The following is a 12682-nucleotide window of genomic DNA, read 5'->3' as shown; positions in this document are numbered from 1 at the left end:
GAAAACTTTACACTTGCAGCAACAAACCCTAGGCTTCTTCTAGACTATCAGTTTTGTCCTTGTTTTCTTTTCTTTCTTGAGAAAAGGTCTCACTATGTCACCCTGGCTGGATTAGAACTCAGTACATAGGCCAAGATGATCTGGACAGAGCTCTGCCTGCTTCCAAGTTACTGGGATTAAAGGTATGCGCCACCGTGGCCGGCCTCGTTTTCTTTTCTTAACTCAAATACTGTCTGTATCAATTTACTTTCTGTTCTCCATGCACCCTCCTAGCTTTGCACTTAATATGGATAGCATTCGGGTGAGCCACTGGTCAGAGTGAGGGAAGTTAGGGGAACAGAGCCTTGTACTCATGGATTTGAAAACAACGTGGCAGGATAGAAGAACACTGGGCTGACACCGGACTGTGTATCAGGGTTGAGGCCACGTTAGAATAACAGGCTGCTGAGGTAGAGGGTGCATCAAGGGTGTGAAAGACCTTGGCTTGTGTGACTGGATGAATGGTTGGAGGTGTAGGAAAGAGAGAGCAACTTGGAAGGGGGATAATTGGGAGCCAGTCACACTCAAATGGATTTCCTTCCGGTTGGGTTCGGGACTCCTTTAATTCCCTTGGTCTTCAGAATACAGCTGCGTATTCTTTAGATTTCTGCACCGTACAAATCCGAAAGCTGAGGATCAGCACAAGAACTTGTCTGAAAGGAAGGCTCGTGTTCAAACTCATCTGTAGCCCCACACTCACGGCGTGGTCCCCACCAGAGCTGAGAGGCAGCAGAGCAACTCACAGCGCATGCGCCAGGTTTGGCAGGGGCTGTTCGGATTCTGCTGGGTGAAATTACTTGAAGAACAAAGCAAGGCAGCCATTGTATCCTGGACAGGCTGCCAAGGGGGTTGGGGCACTGTGACACCTCTCAGTTTGTGGGGAAAATGTGTCCCCTTTCTGGAATTCAGCTTTGCTGCTCTGAAATTCTGTAATTTTTATGGTCACCTGGATACCACTCACAGAATCTCCTTTTCACACTCTACCCAACATTTTATTTTGATTTTTAAGATGGCATCAAGTTTCCCCCTACAGGATCTTATGTAGAGCAGGCTGACCTTGGGCTTGTCAATCCAGCCAAGGCTGACCTTAACCTCTTGCCTCTGTTTCTGGGGTGCTGGGGTTAAGCATGTGCCATCATACCTCACAAACTTTATCAAATCTTTTTCTTTTCCTCTCGGGACTGTAGAGAGGTCTTCCAGTATACAAACTACATATTGAGAAGTTTCCAAAAATGTTCAGATAGCAGTCCCCCCACCCCCATCTACACCTTCAGCTGTCCAGGATGAATCGGTTCTAGCGTCTTAAGTTTACAAAGTTTGGTTCTGGTTTGTCACTTTCTGTTCATAAAGTAAGCTTTACTTTTCAGATAATGGCATACGGATATTTAGGAGTGACTCACTTTCGTTGCTGTCAAACCTCAATAATATAGAATGTCATGCCTCAAAACCATTTTTGAGATTTAATTCTGGTCAGTTTGAGACAATTAGAGGCAAGCGATTTCAAGAGCTTATAAACCTCCCTGAGAAACCCCTGGAAGGATGTGTTTGTTGAAGGTGCTATGCTTTAGTCTCAGGGCAACGTCTTCCTGGGCATGTTAACGCAGATGGAATGTTGGAATGTATGTATGCAAGCACAACTACCTTCAAGAACGTGCATGCATACGTGCATGGAGATGTGCACAGATGCACAGGTCTAATGGTACACACGGTCATGATGCTGAGTAGGAATGGGTTTATTAGACTAGAAGACCAGGCAAGGAGTGGAGAGCACACGCAGACTTAGGTCAATGTCATCACACCACGAAACATGTGCTTCTTCCAGGACCCTTTATCACACCATAGAATAGGCTTTAGCCATCACAATTCCAGGCTGACTCTGACCCATATAAGAATGGCAGAGCTCTGAGGACCAAGGACTAAGGACCAAGGCTCCTGCTTGTTTGTATATTTCTCCAGAAGGCCTCTCAGGCTGCTTATCTCACAGCTTATCCACTTGGGAAGGAAACAGGGTTGGGGCAGCCTCACCTTCTAAGTTGTCCGCCGGGTCTTACACTCCAAAGGCATGAACGTTGTATTTCCTACAGAGTGCCTCCTTTGGCTGGTTTTCAGCCCACCTACCCTCACCCCCATCCTCTTTGATTTTTTTCTTTGATGCTTTGGCCTGGCAAAGGATGTGGCCATAGGATGGAAGCTGCTTTCTTTTTATGGTGGATCTACCCTGGGCTGTCCTCCTTTAGTACCCTCCTGTGACTGTCATGGCCAGGGTTCCACCTGCAAGAGATGGATGTCCAGGGGGAATTTTGGCTTTAATGATGGCTTTGAGCCATCACCATGCTTCCCTGGTCCAGTAAGGTTGTCAGGGACAATTTCCCAAGTCAGGGGTTAGTTCCATAATTATGCATTGATGTCAATACATCTGGGCATGTAGTTGTGCATGGACCAGGCTTGAGGTATTTGAAAAATGGATAATGTGAATATTTAAGGCCTTTAAGACAGCACTCAGTGCCATCAAATATATATATTTACTATACATATAATACATCTCATCTCTCAGTCTGTTTCTTGCTCCTGGATGTTCGCTAATGTGTTAGGAACTCAAGAGCCCAGGTAAATTTGCGAGCTTCATAACAGACTGAGCTGTATTTCAAAGCCTGTGGCCTCCTAGCTTCTACTGTTTGAGTTCCAAGTGCTAGCATGATTAGGCTCTGGTGTGGTCCCTTGCCTAGGGTGATAGCCTCCCCATCATGCCTGTGGCAGGCATCCCTGCCAAGGACACCAGCTCCATTGTAGGGGCTTCATCCAACAACCTGCCAAAGGCTTCACCTGCAAACACAGCCACACTGAAGATTAGGTCTTCACTGTATGGACTGCGGGACAAAGGGCAGGCATTCAGTCCATAGCAGGTGTCTTCCTGAGCTTGCATCAACAGGCAGGATAGCAGCAGCTACCAGAGATCACAGGGTGAGCCAGTGAGTACCCTGGCAAAAGCCACTGTGTGCATGGTTGGGTGTGGGGGACTTTGCAGATCTCTAAACTCATGGAATACTCTGTTTTTAAGTCCTAGTCAGCCCAGTGCTATGCAAGGAAAGACCCTGAGTCAAACCACGTCCTGATTCTCCTTCCATCCTTCCACAACCATCTACACTCGGAACTACTGTATCAGGCGTGGTCACCATGAGAGCTGAGTGACCCCGTCTTTTCCTCCCTCTCTACCCCCATTCTCTCTTCCTGCTTCCCTTCAGTCTAATACTCCTCTGGATTAGCATATGGAGTAGGGCCAGAGCGGGTAGGAGGCATGGGGAATGGTAAGTAGGGTGTGTGATAGTCAATCTTGACTGTAAACATGATTGAGTTAAGAAATGCCTAAGTTTGGTGCTGGAGAGATGGCTTGGCTGTTAGAAATGCTTACTTTTGCAGAGGACCCAGGCTCAGTTCCCAGCACTCCCATGGTGCCTCACAACCACATGTAACTCCAGTTCCAGGCAATCTGGTGCCTGTCTTTGGAGAATGCTCCTGCATGCAAGTGGTACCCATATAGTCACAAAGTCTCAGGCACATGCACTTAAATAAAAATTAATTAATTTTAGCAAAAGAGATGCCCAGATTAGCAAAACATACCTCTGTGCATGCTGACTAAATGATTAGTTTAACCCCTTAATGGATTTATATGACTCCAGAATTTATGATATGATTGCAGTGTTAGGAGGTACCAAAGAATATGAGGTGTACAGCTTGGTTGGCGGAAGTAGTTCGCTTGGGTGTGTTTTTGATAATTATGTCGTGGCCTGGCCCCTACCTGTTCTCAGCTCTGCTTCCTGCCCTTCTCTGCTCTGCTTCCTGCCCATCGTGAGGTAAAGGTCCTCTGCCTCATACTCTTGGTGCACCATGTTCTACCCAAGCTCGTGGCCGAACCACCCTGCACTGAACTCTGAAACCACGAACCCAGTGAATTCTTCCTCACTTAAGTTGTTTCAGTTGGAGATGTTGTTGCAGCAGTAAGAGTAGCAACTGGCACAGGTTGGAGAAGACATGTGAACCAGTTAGCGGAACCACTGCAATTAGACTAAATCATGTGTGCTTATTACTGCATCTAGTCTTACCAAATCACCAAAAAAAGTATGGGTTCATCTTTCTCATTTGGAGTTAGGGCTGTAAGGGGGCTACAGTCTGGAGCAGTGAGCACCAGAAGGCGTATGCACAAGAGCAATGATTGATTCTGACTTTAGAGCCGATGAGAAATCCCTGTATTCTTGTCCCCTCTTTCGATGCTGTGTTAGTCTTTCCTCGGGAAGAACGGTGATGTGCCATGGAAGCTGCTACATACTGGCAAATAACCTGCAGACCATCCAGACAGCAAACAACTCCCTAATACTTGGTGCAGCATCCTCTGTAGAGCCCATCTGTTTCAAAATGACCCTTAAATTCTGCTGACAATGCGGCATGCTTGGCTGACTGGAATGCGTCCTAGTTTTCTAGCTGCAGACTCCGGGTTGTAGGCCTCTGCTGCCACCTGCTGGCAAATGTAAGTACTGAGTGAAACCTGCTGGGTAGTTTCAGTTGGAAGATGGTTGGTGTCAATGGTCAGTGTACTTCACTTTCACAGACACAGGTCCTCAGTAAAAACTGAGTGTCTGGGCTCACTGGCAACCCCACCAAGCCCAAATCCATTTTTAAACAAGTTCTCTAGCAAGTTACATTCAGAGAGCAGTGTGGGCCAGAGCACTGGGACATCAGAGACCAGAGCCCACAGAAGGTTGTAAGCGACTCCACCACTTCCTGCGCATCCCATGTGTGAGCGACCAGGTGACCAGTCCCATTTGAAATACTCAGTCTCCCCAGTTTATCCTGGGGACTCTTTTTGCTTTTTTGAGACAGGTTTTCTCTGTGTTGCTTTGGAGGCTGTCCTGGAACTCGATCTGTAGACCAGGCTGGCCTTGAACTCACAGAGATCTGCCTGCCTCTGCCTCCCGAGTGCTGGGATTAAAGGCATGTGCCACCAACGCCCGGCTTATCCTGGGGACTCTTAAAGGCAAAGATCAAAGCTTATTCCTCTTGGAACTCAAAAGAAGTTTTAATAGTGGGGCTGGAGATACAGCTCAGCAGGTATGGGTGTTTGCTGCTCTTGTATAGAACCAAAATTCAGTTTCCAGAACCCATGTTGGGCCCCTCAAAACCCTGTGAAACCCCAGCTCCAGCACATCCAATACCCTCTTCTGGCCTCTACAGGTATCTGCACATATGTGCATATACACACAGACACACACACACACACACACACACACGCATAAATAAAAGAGATAAAAATGCAAGCCTAACAAAAATCTACAGTAAATAAACTTGGCAAAACAGTCTTTAAACCATTGCACCGGTACCCCACCCTGTTGGTGCCATCAGGGACCAAGAGTACCATTTATTTCTGTGGCTTTTTTCTTCCGTTTCAAAAGTTGGTACTTCAGTCTCATCAAGAGGTCAACCATCAAGCAAACCTGAGGAATTCCTTTTGGGTATCTGACCAGGCAGTCAAGGTCTTAGGAAACAATGATTGACCAAGAAACACCCACAAACCAAGAGTGTAAGTGGACTGCAATTTCTTAGATTGGACCACGGAAGGAAAACTGGCAGAATCCAAGTGAAGTCTAGAATTGAGTTCTTGGTGATACGTTGATGGTTGTTTCTTAGTATTGACAAATTACTTTAATATAAGGTGTCAGCATCCGCAGAATTGAATTTTCTGTTACGTTTGCCATTTCTTATAAGTATGCAAAGATTTCAATTAAAAAACGTAAAAGTCATTCTTATGTTCAGGGAGTGTAAGGGTGGAGCACTGAACGAGACCAAATGAGTTGGAGGACACTGCCAAGGAGCACAGGATAGTGTCCAACTCCCTCAAGCCAGATCCAAGCATCCTCCTCCAGAGAGGGTACCCCAGCTGCGAGCTGTAGTCAGGGCAAATCTGTACCCCTGGGGAACAGGTGCTGCCATCTCCAAAAACTCCCTGGGAACCAGCATGGGCACAAGAGCCCCGGTGTGGAAGTGTCACAAACCTGGGCCAGCCCTCTCAGGAACATGTGCCGAGTCTCATGTCCAGAGAGAAGTGACTCGCCTGAGCTCCTGGTAGAGCTGCCGTAGTGAGCCCATACCTGGTGCATTGTGCACACCCACACTAGAGGCCCAGCACTGAAGTGACAGCTCTCCAGCCCATGCCAGGCCTGACACTGAACTTTGTTCCGAACTCTTGCATTGGAGCCATTGAATGACTAGGATCTCGGCTCTGAGTCTGCCACCATTGGCTAACTAGTTGTTGTTTGTTGGAAATTTCTGTGCCTAAGGTCAAAGCTTCTAAGGCCACCACCATTCTTTGGAGAAGAAGGACGTAGCAGGTGGCCAGGAACAGGGCCCAGCCTCATTGTGTCTCACAAGGAATGGATGCCTCTAACTTTTTGATCCCAGTTTACCATACTCTAAATTACAACCCAACTGTCCTCTCTCTTGTTAAATACTGGAACTAAAACTTGACTCGGATACAACCCCAGGAGCAAGGAGCAAGAGGGGAGAATGAGACTCTCACCTGGGGTCTGGAACCACTAGCATTTCTCTATCTGATCCTTTCCAGCACTCCACAAACCTGCCCTCAAGAAAACCAGCTTTACACAGACAGGGCCAAGTCCCTATCCCTCCCTGACAAGTAGCAGTGCCTGAAAAGTGCCCAGGGAGCTCTTGAAGGCCAACAGAACTTGAGCAAAAGCACCCTCGCTAGTAATGGAGGACAGCCATACCTCTGTGTCCCTCTGTGTCTGCTGTGGACTCTTCTGGAACATTGGAGAGGCCAGGACTACAGCTACCCCAAACCCACAGCTTCTGAGAATACTGGTATTTAAGTAGGCGAAAGAGCTTTCATCCCTGTAGCATTTTCTAGATGTGTTTCTTATGGATCACTCGCTCCCCATAGACCCAAAGCACAAAGTTAACTTCTGATTTGACCCTCAGGCTTTGACTCCCACTGTCAATCATGGCCTCACACATGTGTCTGAAGATGTCCGTCCAGTTCTCTGTCTCCGTAGCCTCGCGTGTATGAGGCAGTGGGATTCAGAGTGCATGGCATGGTGCAGCACTTGGGGAGCCTGTGTCTACTTTTAAGAGATTGTATGTATTTGCCCAATGAATGTTCCTAGATGATTTCCAGTAATCAAAACAAAACAAAGCAAAATCCAAAAGAACAGGAGACGGGCAGGGCTTCCTGGAGATGGTCAGTCTCTTCGAGCCTCCAGATTCAGCTTATGTGACTGGATAAACTGAGGCACCTCCAGATGACTGGCCAAAAGTGTTCTGTTACAGATTGAAGAAGCTGTTAAACCCTTCTTAACCATACACAGAAGCCACTGAAAAGCCATTCTTAGACTCACGGAAATGCCTCGGGAAAAAAAAGGGCCAAGGGGATAAAAATTTGAAGGGATTTAAGGCAAACCATGTTTCTAAAAATCTTCACATTGTTCATTTTACATGAAAATCATTAATCAGTCATTTAAAATAAATCTCATTGTGGGGAGTCCTCACAAGAGCAGGGCCCTGTTGTTCAGCTGTCAGTCAGCGGCTGTCTTCCTACTCGCTGCTCCGTGTTTCTGTAAGAAGTTATTACATATTCTGTGTTTTCTGGATCCATGGTGAACTTCCAGCGCAGGGCTGTGATGAGCCTTAATCCTTCTCAAAGAGAGACAGTAACTTCAGGGGGCTCATCAGAGTCCTAAGTAAAATCTGGCATTTGCGGAGAGTTGTAGCTAGGGCAGATGGTAGACACTTTCCAGTGTTGGAGTCTCCAGTAAGACAGTAACATTCTCAGATTCAGACTCTGGTGTTGAATGAAGGACTAGTACATCCTGGGGCACCATAGAGAGGGAAGAGGGCTTGAGCCTTGTATCTTTGGTAAGTTTTTTAAAACCCTACCATTTCAATTCTTCACTTGTAAAAGAGATAAGAAAATTCTCCCTGAAAAGGTTAAGTGGTCCCAAGACCACACAGAGCAATGTGGAAGACATCTACAAATGTAAGAATGAAGCCATTCAGATTGACCTTTATTAATTCTCTTATGGATGGTGTGGACGAAAATGGACATGTGCATCAGAAATCAGCACAGAGATAAGAGGTGGGGGAGAAGGAAGTGGGCGGGGTAAGATGGAAGGGAGGGGAGGAGGCTAAGACTCCCAGGCAACCCAGAGGCTTCAAAGGAAAGAACATGGCTGTGAAGACCTGAGGATGAAGAAATCAGAATATTTCAAACTTGGTACAACAAGCAAGAAAGGAAGGAGTGTGTGTTCTGTGTTCTGGAGATCTTCTCTATTTCTATCTCTGTGTTTGGTTCCACATGGTCCTTTCATAAAAGTTAACCAAGTAATATTCTCCCCAAGAAAAGGATGGTAAGACCTAGGTGAGCATATAGGAGAGGTAGACCATATGCTGACTCTTTCTGAGAAGCAGTATACCCAATACCACGCGCCTGACAGGTTCATTTACTAAGTAGCTCCTGAGCCTGATGACCCCAAATCACCCGTGTCCATGAAATGGCCTCAGCATCAACCAGCTAGTGGGAAGAGAACCTTGTGATAGCAGGTCCACGCTGATTTCCATCTCAAAGCTTTGCACGCTGAGATGCCGGGTGAGATTGGGGGTTGGCTGCCTTGGTCAGCTGGCCAGATGGAAATGTCAGTGTCTTGCTCTCGAGTCATTACTACCTCTCACCCTTCTCTGGAGCCATCATAGAGCTTCCACATCATGGAAGTCACATGGCTTTAGGGGAAACCCAAGCTATTTTGAGAGAGAGATCCTATCCTAACAGAGGACTCTGAGAGGAAAGGTGCACCTAAGTGCCTACCACCATTCAAGCCTCAACTTTCAAAGCTCTTAGACCTGGGGTTTCTTTCAGCCCTGTCTGGTCTTTTTAAGTAAATGGATTAGCAACTGTCTTTTCGGGAACCTTTGCAATTCTAAGTAACAACTTTCTTTTTTTTTTTTTTTTTTTTTTTTTGGTTTTTACGAGACAGGGTTTCTCTGTATTGTTTCAGAGGCTGTCGGTCCAGCCCGGCCTCAAACTCACAGAGATCCGCCTGCCTCTGCCTCCCGAGTGCTGGGATTAAAGGCATGCGCCACCACCACCCGGCTAGTAACAACTTTCTTGAAAGAGCACAGGGGACCCATACTGCTGCCCTTGTTCCTTGACAGATTTACCCCAGAATCCAGTGGTTTATTTAGAGTTTTTACTTTTTCTCCTTCAGCCCTCTAATTTAAGGGAAAGATGGGACCCCATCCTATAATTCACCATAGTATACTCTGAATGGCTCATGTGCAGACCTGTGAATGCCAGCAAATTAAACAACCCTATTTATACTAGTGGTGAGCAGTAGGGAAAACGGCCATCAACTCTCAGCACTCTTCTGCAATACTTATCTGGAGAAAATTGCTTCCCTCCCTTTAGCTATAAAATGCAGAGATTACTGTATTATACATAAGGGTAGAAAAGTGAAAAATTTTCCATCAAAAACCACAAATCAATAAACTGCATGATCCCAGTACTGGAGCTGCAATCGAGCTAAGTCCCGAGGCCCTCTGAAGCATGCTCAGTGTTTCTTTGAGTAAGATTGGGGTCTGACCTCCATTTGCAGGGACGTGGGGGTGAGTCTCACAAATACTAATATTCATTGCTAGGCTCTTCAGAGCAGGACCATTCCCCCGGTCTGTAAATGTTCAATGCGTGGCTGTTTAACTAAGTGGAAGAAAGGTCCACGCTGGACTCTCAGGCTTCCCCAGCAGCCCAAAGGCACCTCTGTGCTACCAAAATGTGCTGCCCGGTGAAGTTTGTTAATTACCTTTTGCCCTCCATTACTTAGCAAACTTTTAGTAGCTAACAGCTCCATACATGGGCAAATCACTGCTAGAAACATTGGCAAACATAACTTGGCTCATTCTTTAAAGAGTTACTGATCTTGGGACTTCATTTTCTGCATATGCTATGGAGTTAGTTCAAACCACAGACATTTAATATAATTGCTGATGGCATTAGGGATGTAACAGGTGTTCACTACAGGTTGCTAAGTGATATATATAGATATAGATATAGATACTGCCCTTTGCAGTCCTCTTAACCTCACCAGAGAGCTGCCCTCACCATTCCATTGCATAAACTAGGAGACCAAGAGCAGCATGAGGGAGGCTGCTCACTCAAAGATATGTAGGTATGAATCACTGGTTCTCAACCTTCTTAATGCTGTGACCCTTTTAAACAGTCCTTCATGTTATGGTGACCCCCAACTATAAAATTATTTCATTGCTGTTTCGTATCTGTTATTGTGTTACTGTTATCAATCATAATGTAAATATTTGATATGTAGGATATCTGATATGTAAACCCAAAGGGGTCATGACCCACAAGTTGGGAATCGCTACTATAAATAAAGGAGTAGGGATCTTGTATGGTAGTTACACTCCAGAGCAATACTTATCCAGAGCAGTGGAAGGCAAGCAACCCCCTAATCCAGCCCCACCACACACAGAGAAACCATTCAGGGCCTGCCTGCTTAATGAAACATCTTATCTGGGGCATGTCCATGAGTCCCAGACAGACCCAGGAAGCCATCTCCTAATTCTCTACCAGTGTATTTCCATTATGAAACTGGAGACATCTTCTACCCTTATGAAGCTGGTCCAGGCCCTTGCTGTGTCTCTAACCAACTTGAGAATATGTCAGAGACACAAGAATAAGACTACTTGAGACATGGGACACTGAGACTCCAGGGGAGAGAATAGCACTGGGTGATGTGGATGGGTAGAAGTCACAGGAATGTGTTTAAAAGTCAGTGCAAAGGAAGGAACTAAGTGGCAGAGTGGACAGGAGCCTTGTTCCTGGCATCCGGCCAATCCACAGGGCACACACAGCAAACAAGCGGTAGGTGAGTGACTGACTGACAGCTGACTTCAAACCTCAGAATATCAGAGATTTGTTTACACTTAGCTAAGAAGGAGCAGGAGTGGCATCACATTTGGATCCTGGAATAAGCCATTCAGATAGTTGGGTAGTTTTGCTATTACCAGAAACGGCGTTTGAAGGATTTTGAAACATACACCGAATGTGAGGCTAACAGAGATTGTGACACTGTGGTGCCATTATAGAACTGGTCCATTCTGCTTTGCATTAGAATTTACGGAAGCAGGAGGTAAGATCTTAGACCTGGGTCTTTGATATTACCTGAGGTCCCTAAGAGTCGCCGTCTTACAACTACACTGTCTTGGTTTTCTGTGTTCAAATGTCAGTGAGCTCCATATATCCACGAAGGGAAGCTCTGAGAGTGGGTGGAAAGGTCAGATGTGACAAGAAGGTATGGTGTTTAACTTGTCCCCTGATTTAGAAGTGATGGCAGTTGGGTAGGTTATAAGAGGCCAGAGAACCTTGGCTCAAGTATTGTTCCTTTCTGCACTGGCCAGGTGACCTAAGACATCTTACTAACACTCAGTGTCCTTTACTTGGCCCATCTGTGAAACTGAGATGACTAGATTGGGAACAAAAGCTAAGTGAAATAGGAGTCCTTGAGAGGGCTCTATAAATGGAGTGACTTTCATACCTCTGAGTGGGTAGGGATGTGAGGCCTCTGCTCAGCATATGTGGCATTTCTTCTGTTGGCTAAGCCTTGGTTCTCCTTGAATGCCCTGCAAATGGGTCCAGAGAGAGAGAGAGAGAGAGAGAGAGAGAGGGAGGGAGGGAGGGAGGGTGGGAGGGAGGGAGGGAGAGAGAGAGAGAGAGAGAGAGAGAGAGAGAGAGAGAGAGAGAGAGAGAGAAAGAGAAAAAGAAAAAGAGAGGAGAGAGAGAAGAGAACTGGACCTGAGGAACCCTCACCTTCTACACCATAAACTCTTTTTGCCCCTCTTTCCATAATGAAACGGTCAGTCTTCCCAATGGCAATCATGGATCATCTGTCATAGAAACACAACAGGGGACACTGGTTTCCTTTGAGAGTCTGAGGACACTTTCCACTCCCTTTGGTTTGTGTCCTGTGGCAGCATGGCCACGTTGAACCTGCGGTGGCCCACAGCTCGTTCTAATAGAGTCCTTGCCCATCTGCAGTGAGCTGTCAAATATTGGCCTGTGTTCATAAGTACAATTAAGAATTCTGTTGTCAAAGGCGGCTGTAAACAGCAAAGTAGGATTTGGATCTGATTACATGAAACAATTTTAAGCAATAAACTTGTGTTGATTTGATTCATGGATTTGCCATTTCAAAAATTCACCATTTTGAAAAAAGACAAATTCCTTTATGAAAACAGCAAGATCCATAAGATGTTTATGATGAAAGTTTTTTAGTGTATTTATTTACTCCCATCTTTAATCTAGGGTAAGACAATAACTTATGTTTTGCTGTATTAAAAGGTCTACAGATGGAAGAACCTCCCTCTCAGTCATGTGACCTTTAAATATTGCCCTTGTGTTCCTCTGTCAGCTAGCACAGTGTGTGTGGTGGGTGGGGATGGGGGTGAGTTGATTGAGAAGGACATACAAAAAATAAAGGCAGAACACAAATCCCTTGAGACCTGACACTGCCCCTGGGTCAGTTAACTCTGCGCCTGCTCTCTATTGTATGTATTGCCCTTCTCCTACAGGAAG

At 46.0% G+C, this 12682-nt stretch overlaps 1 protein-coding gene across 1 annotated transcript in view; it reads left to right on the top strand.

Annotated features, from left to right (window-relative positions):
• The window catches only part of Rhbdd1 (rhomboid domain containing 1), a 107757-nt gene that overhangs the window by 93255 nt on the left and 1820 nt on the right, over positions 1–12682 (top strand). The gene's annotated exons all lie outside the window — the stretch shown is intronic.

Source organism: Mesocricetus auratus, unplaced genomic scaffold (assembly GCF_017639785.1).
Source record: "Mesocricetus auratus isolate SY011 unplaced genomic scaffold, BCM_Maur_2.0 Super-Scaffold_100010, whole genome shotgun sequence".
NCBI classification, from domain to species: domain Eukaryota; kingdom Metazoa; phylum Chordata; class Mammalia; order Rodentia; family Cricetidae; genus Mesocricetus; species Mesocricetus auratus.
The sequence above is the reverse complement of the archived record's forward strand: the minus strand, read 5'-3'. Positions and strand labels throughout refer to the sequence as shown.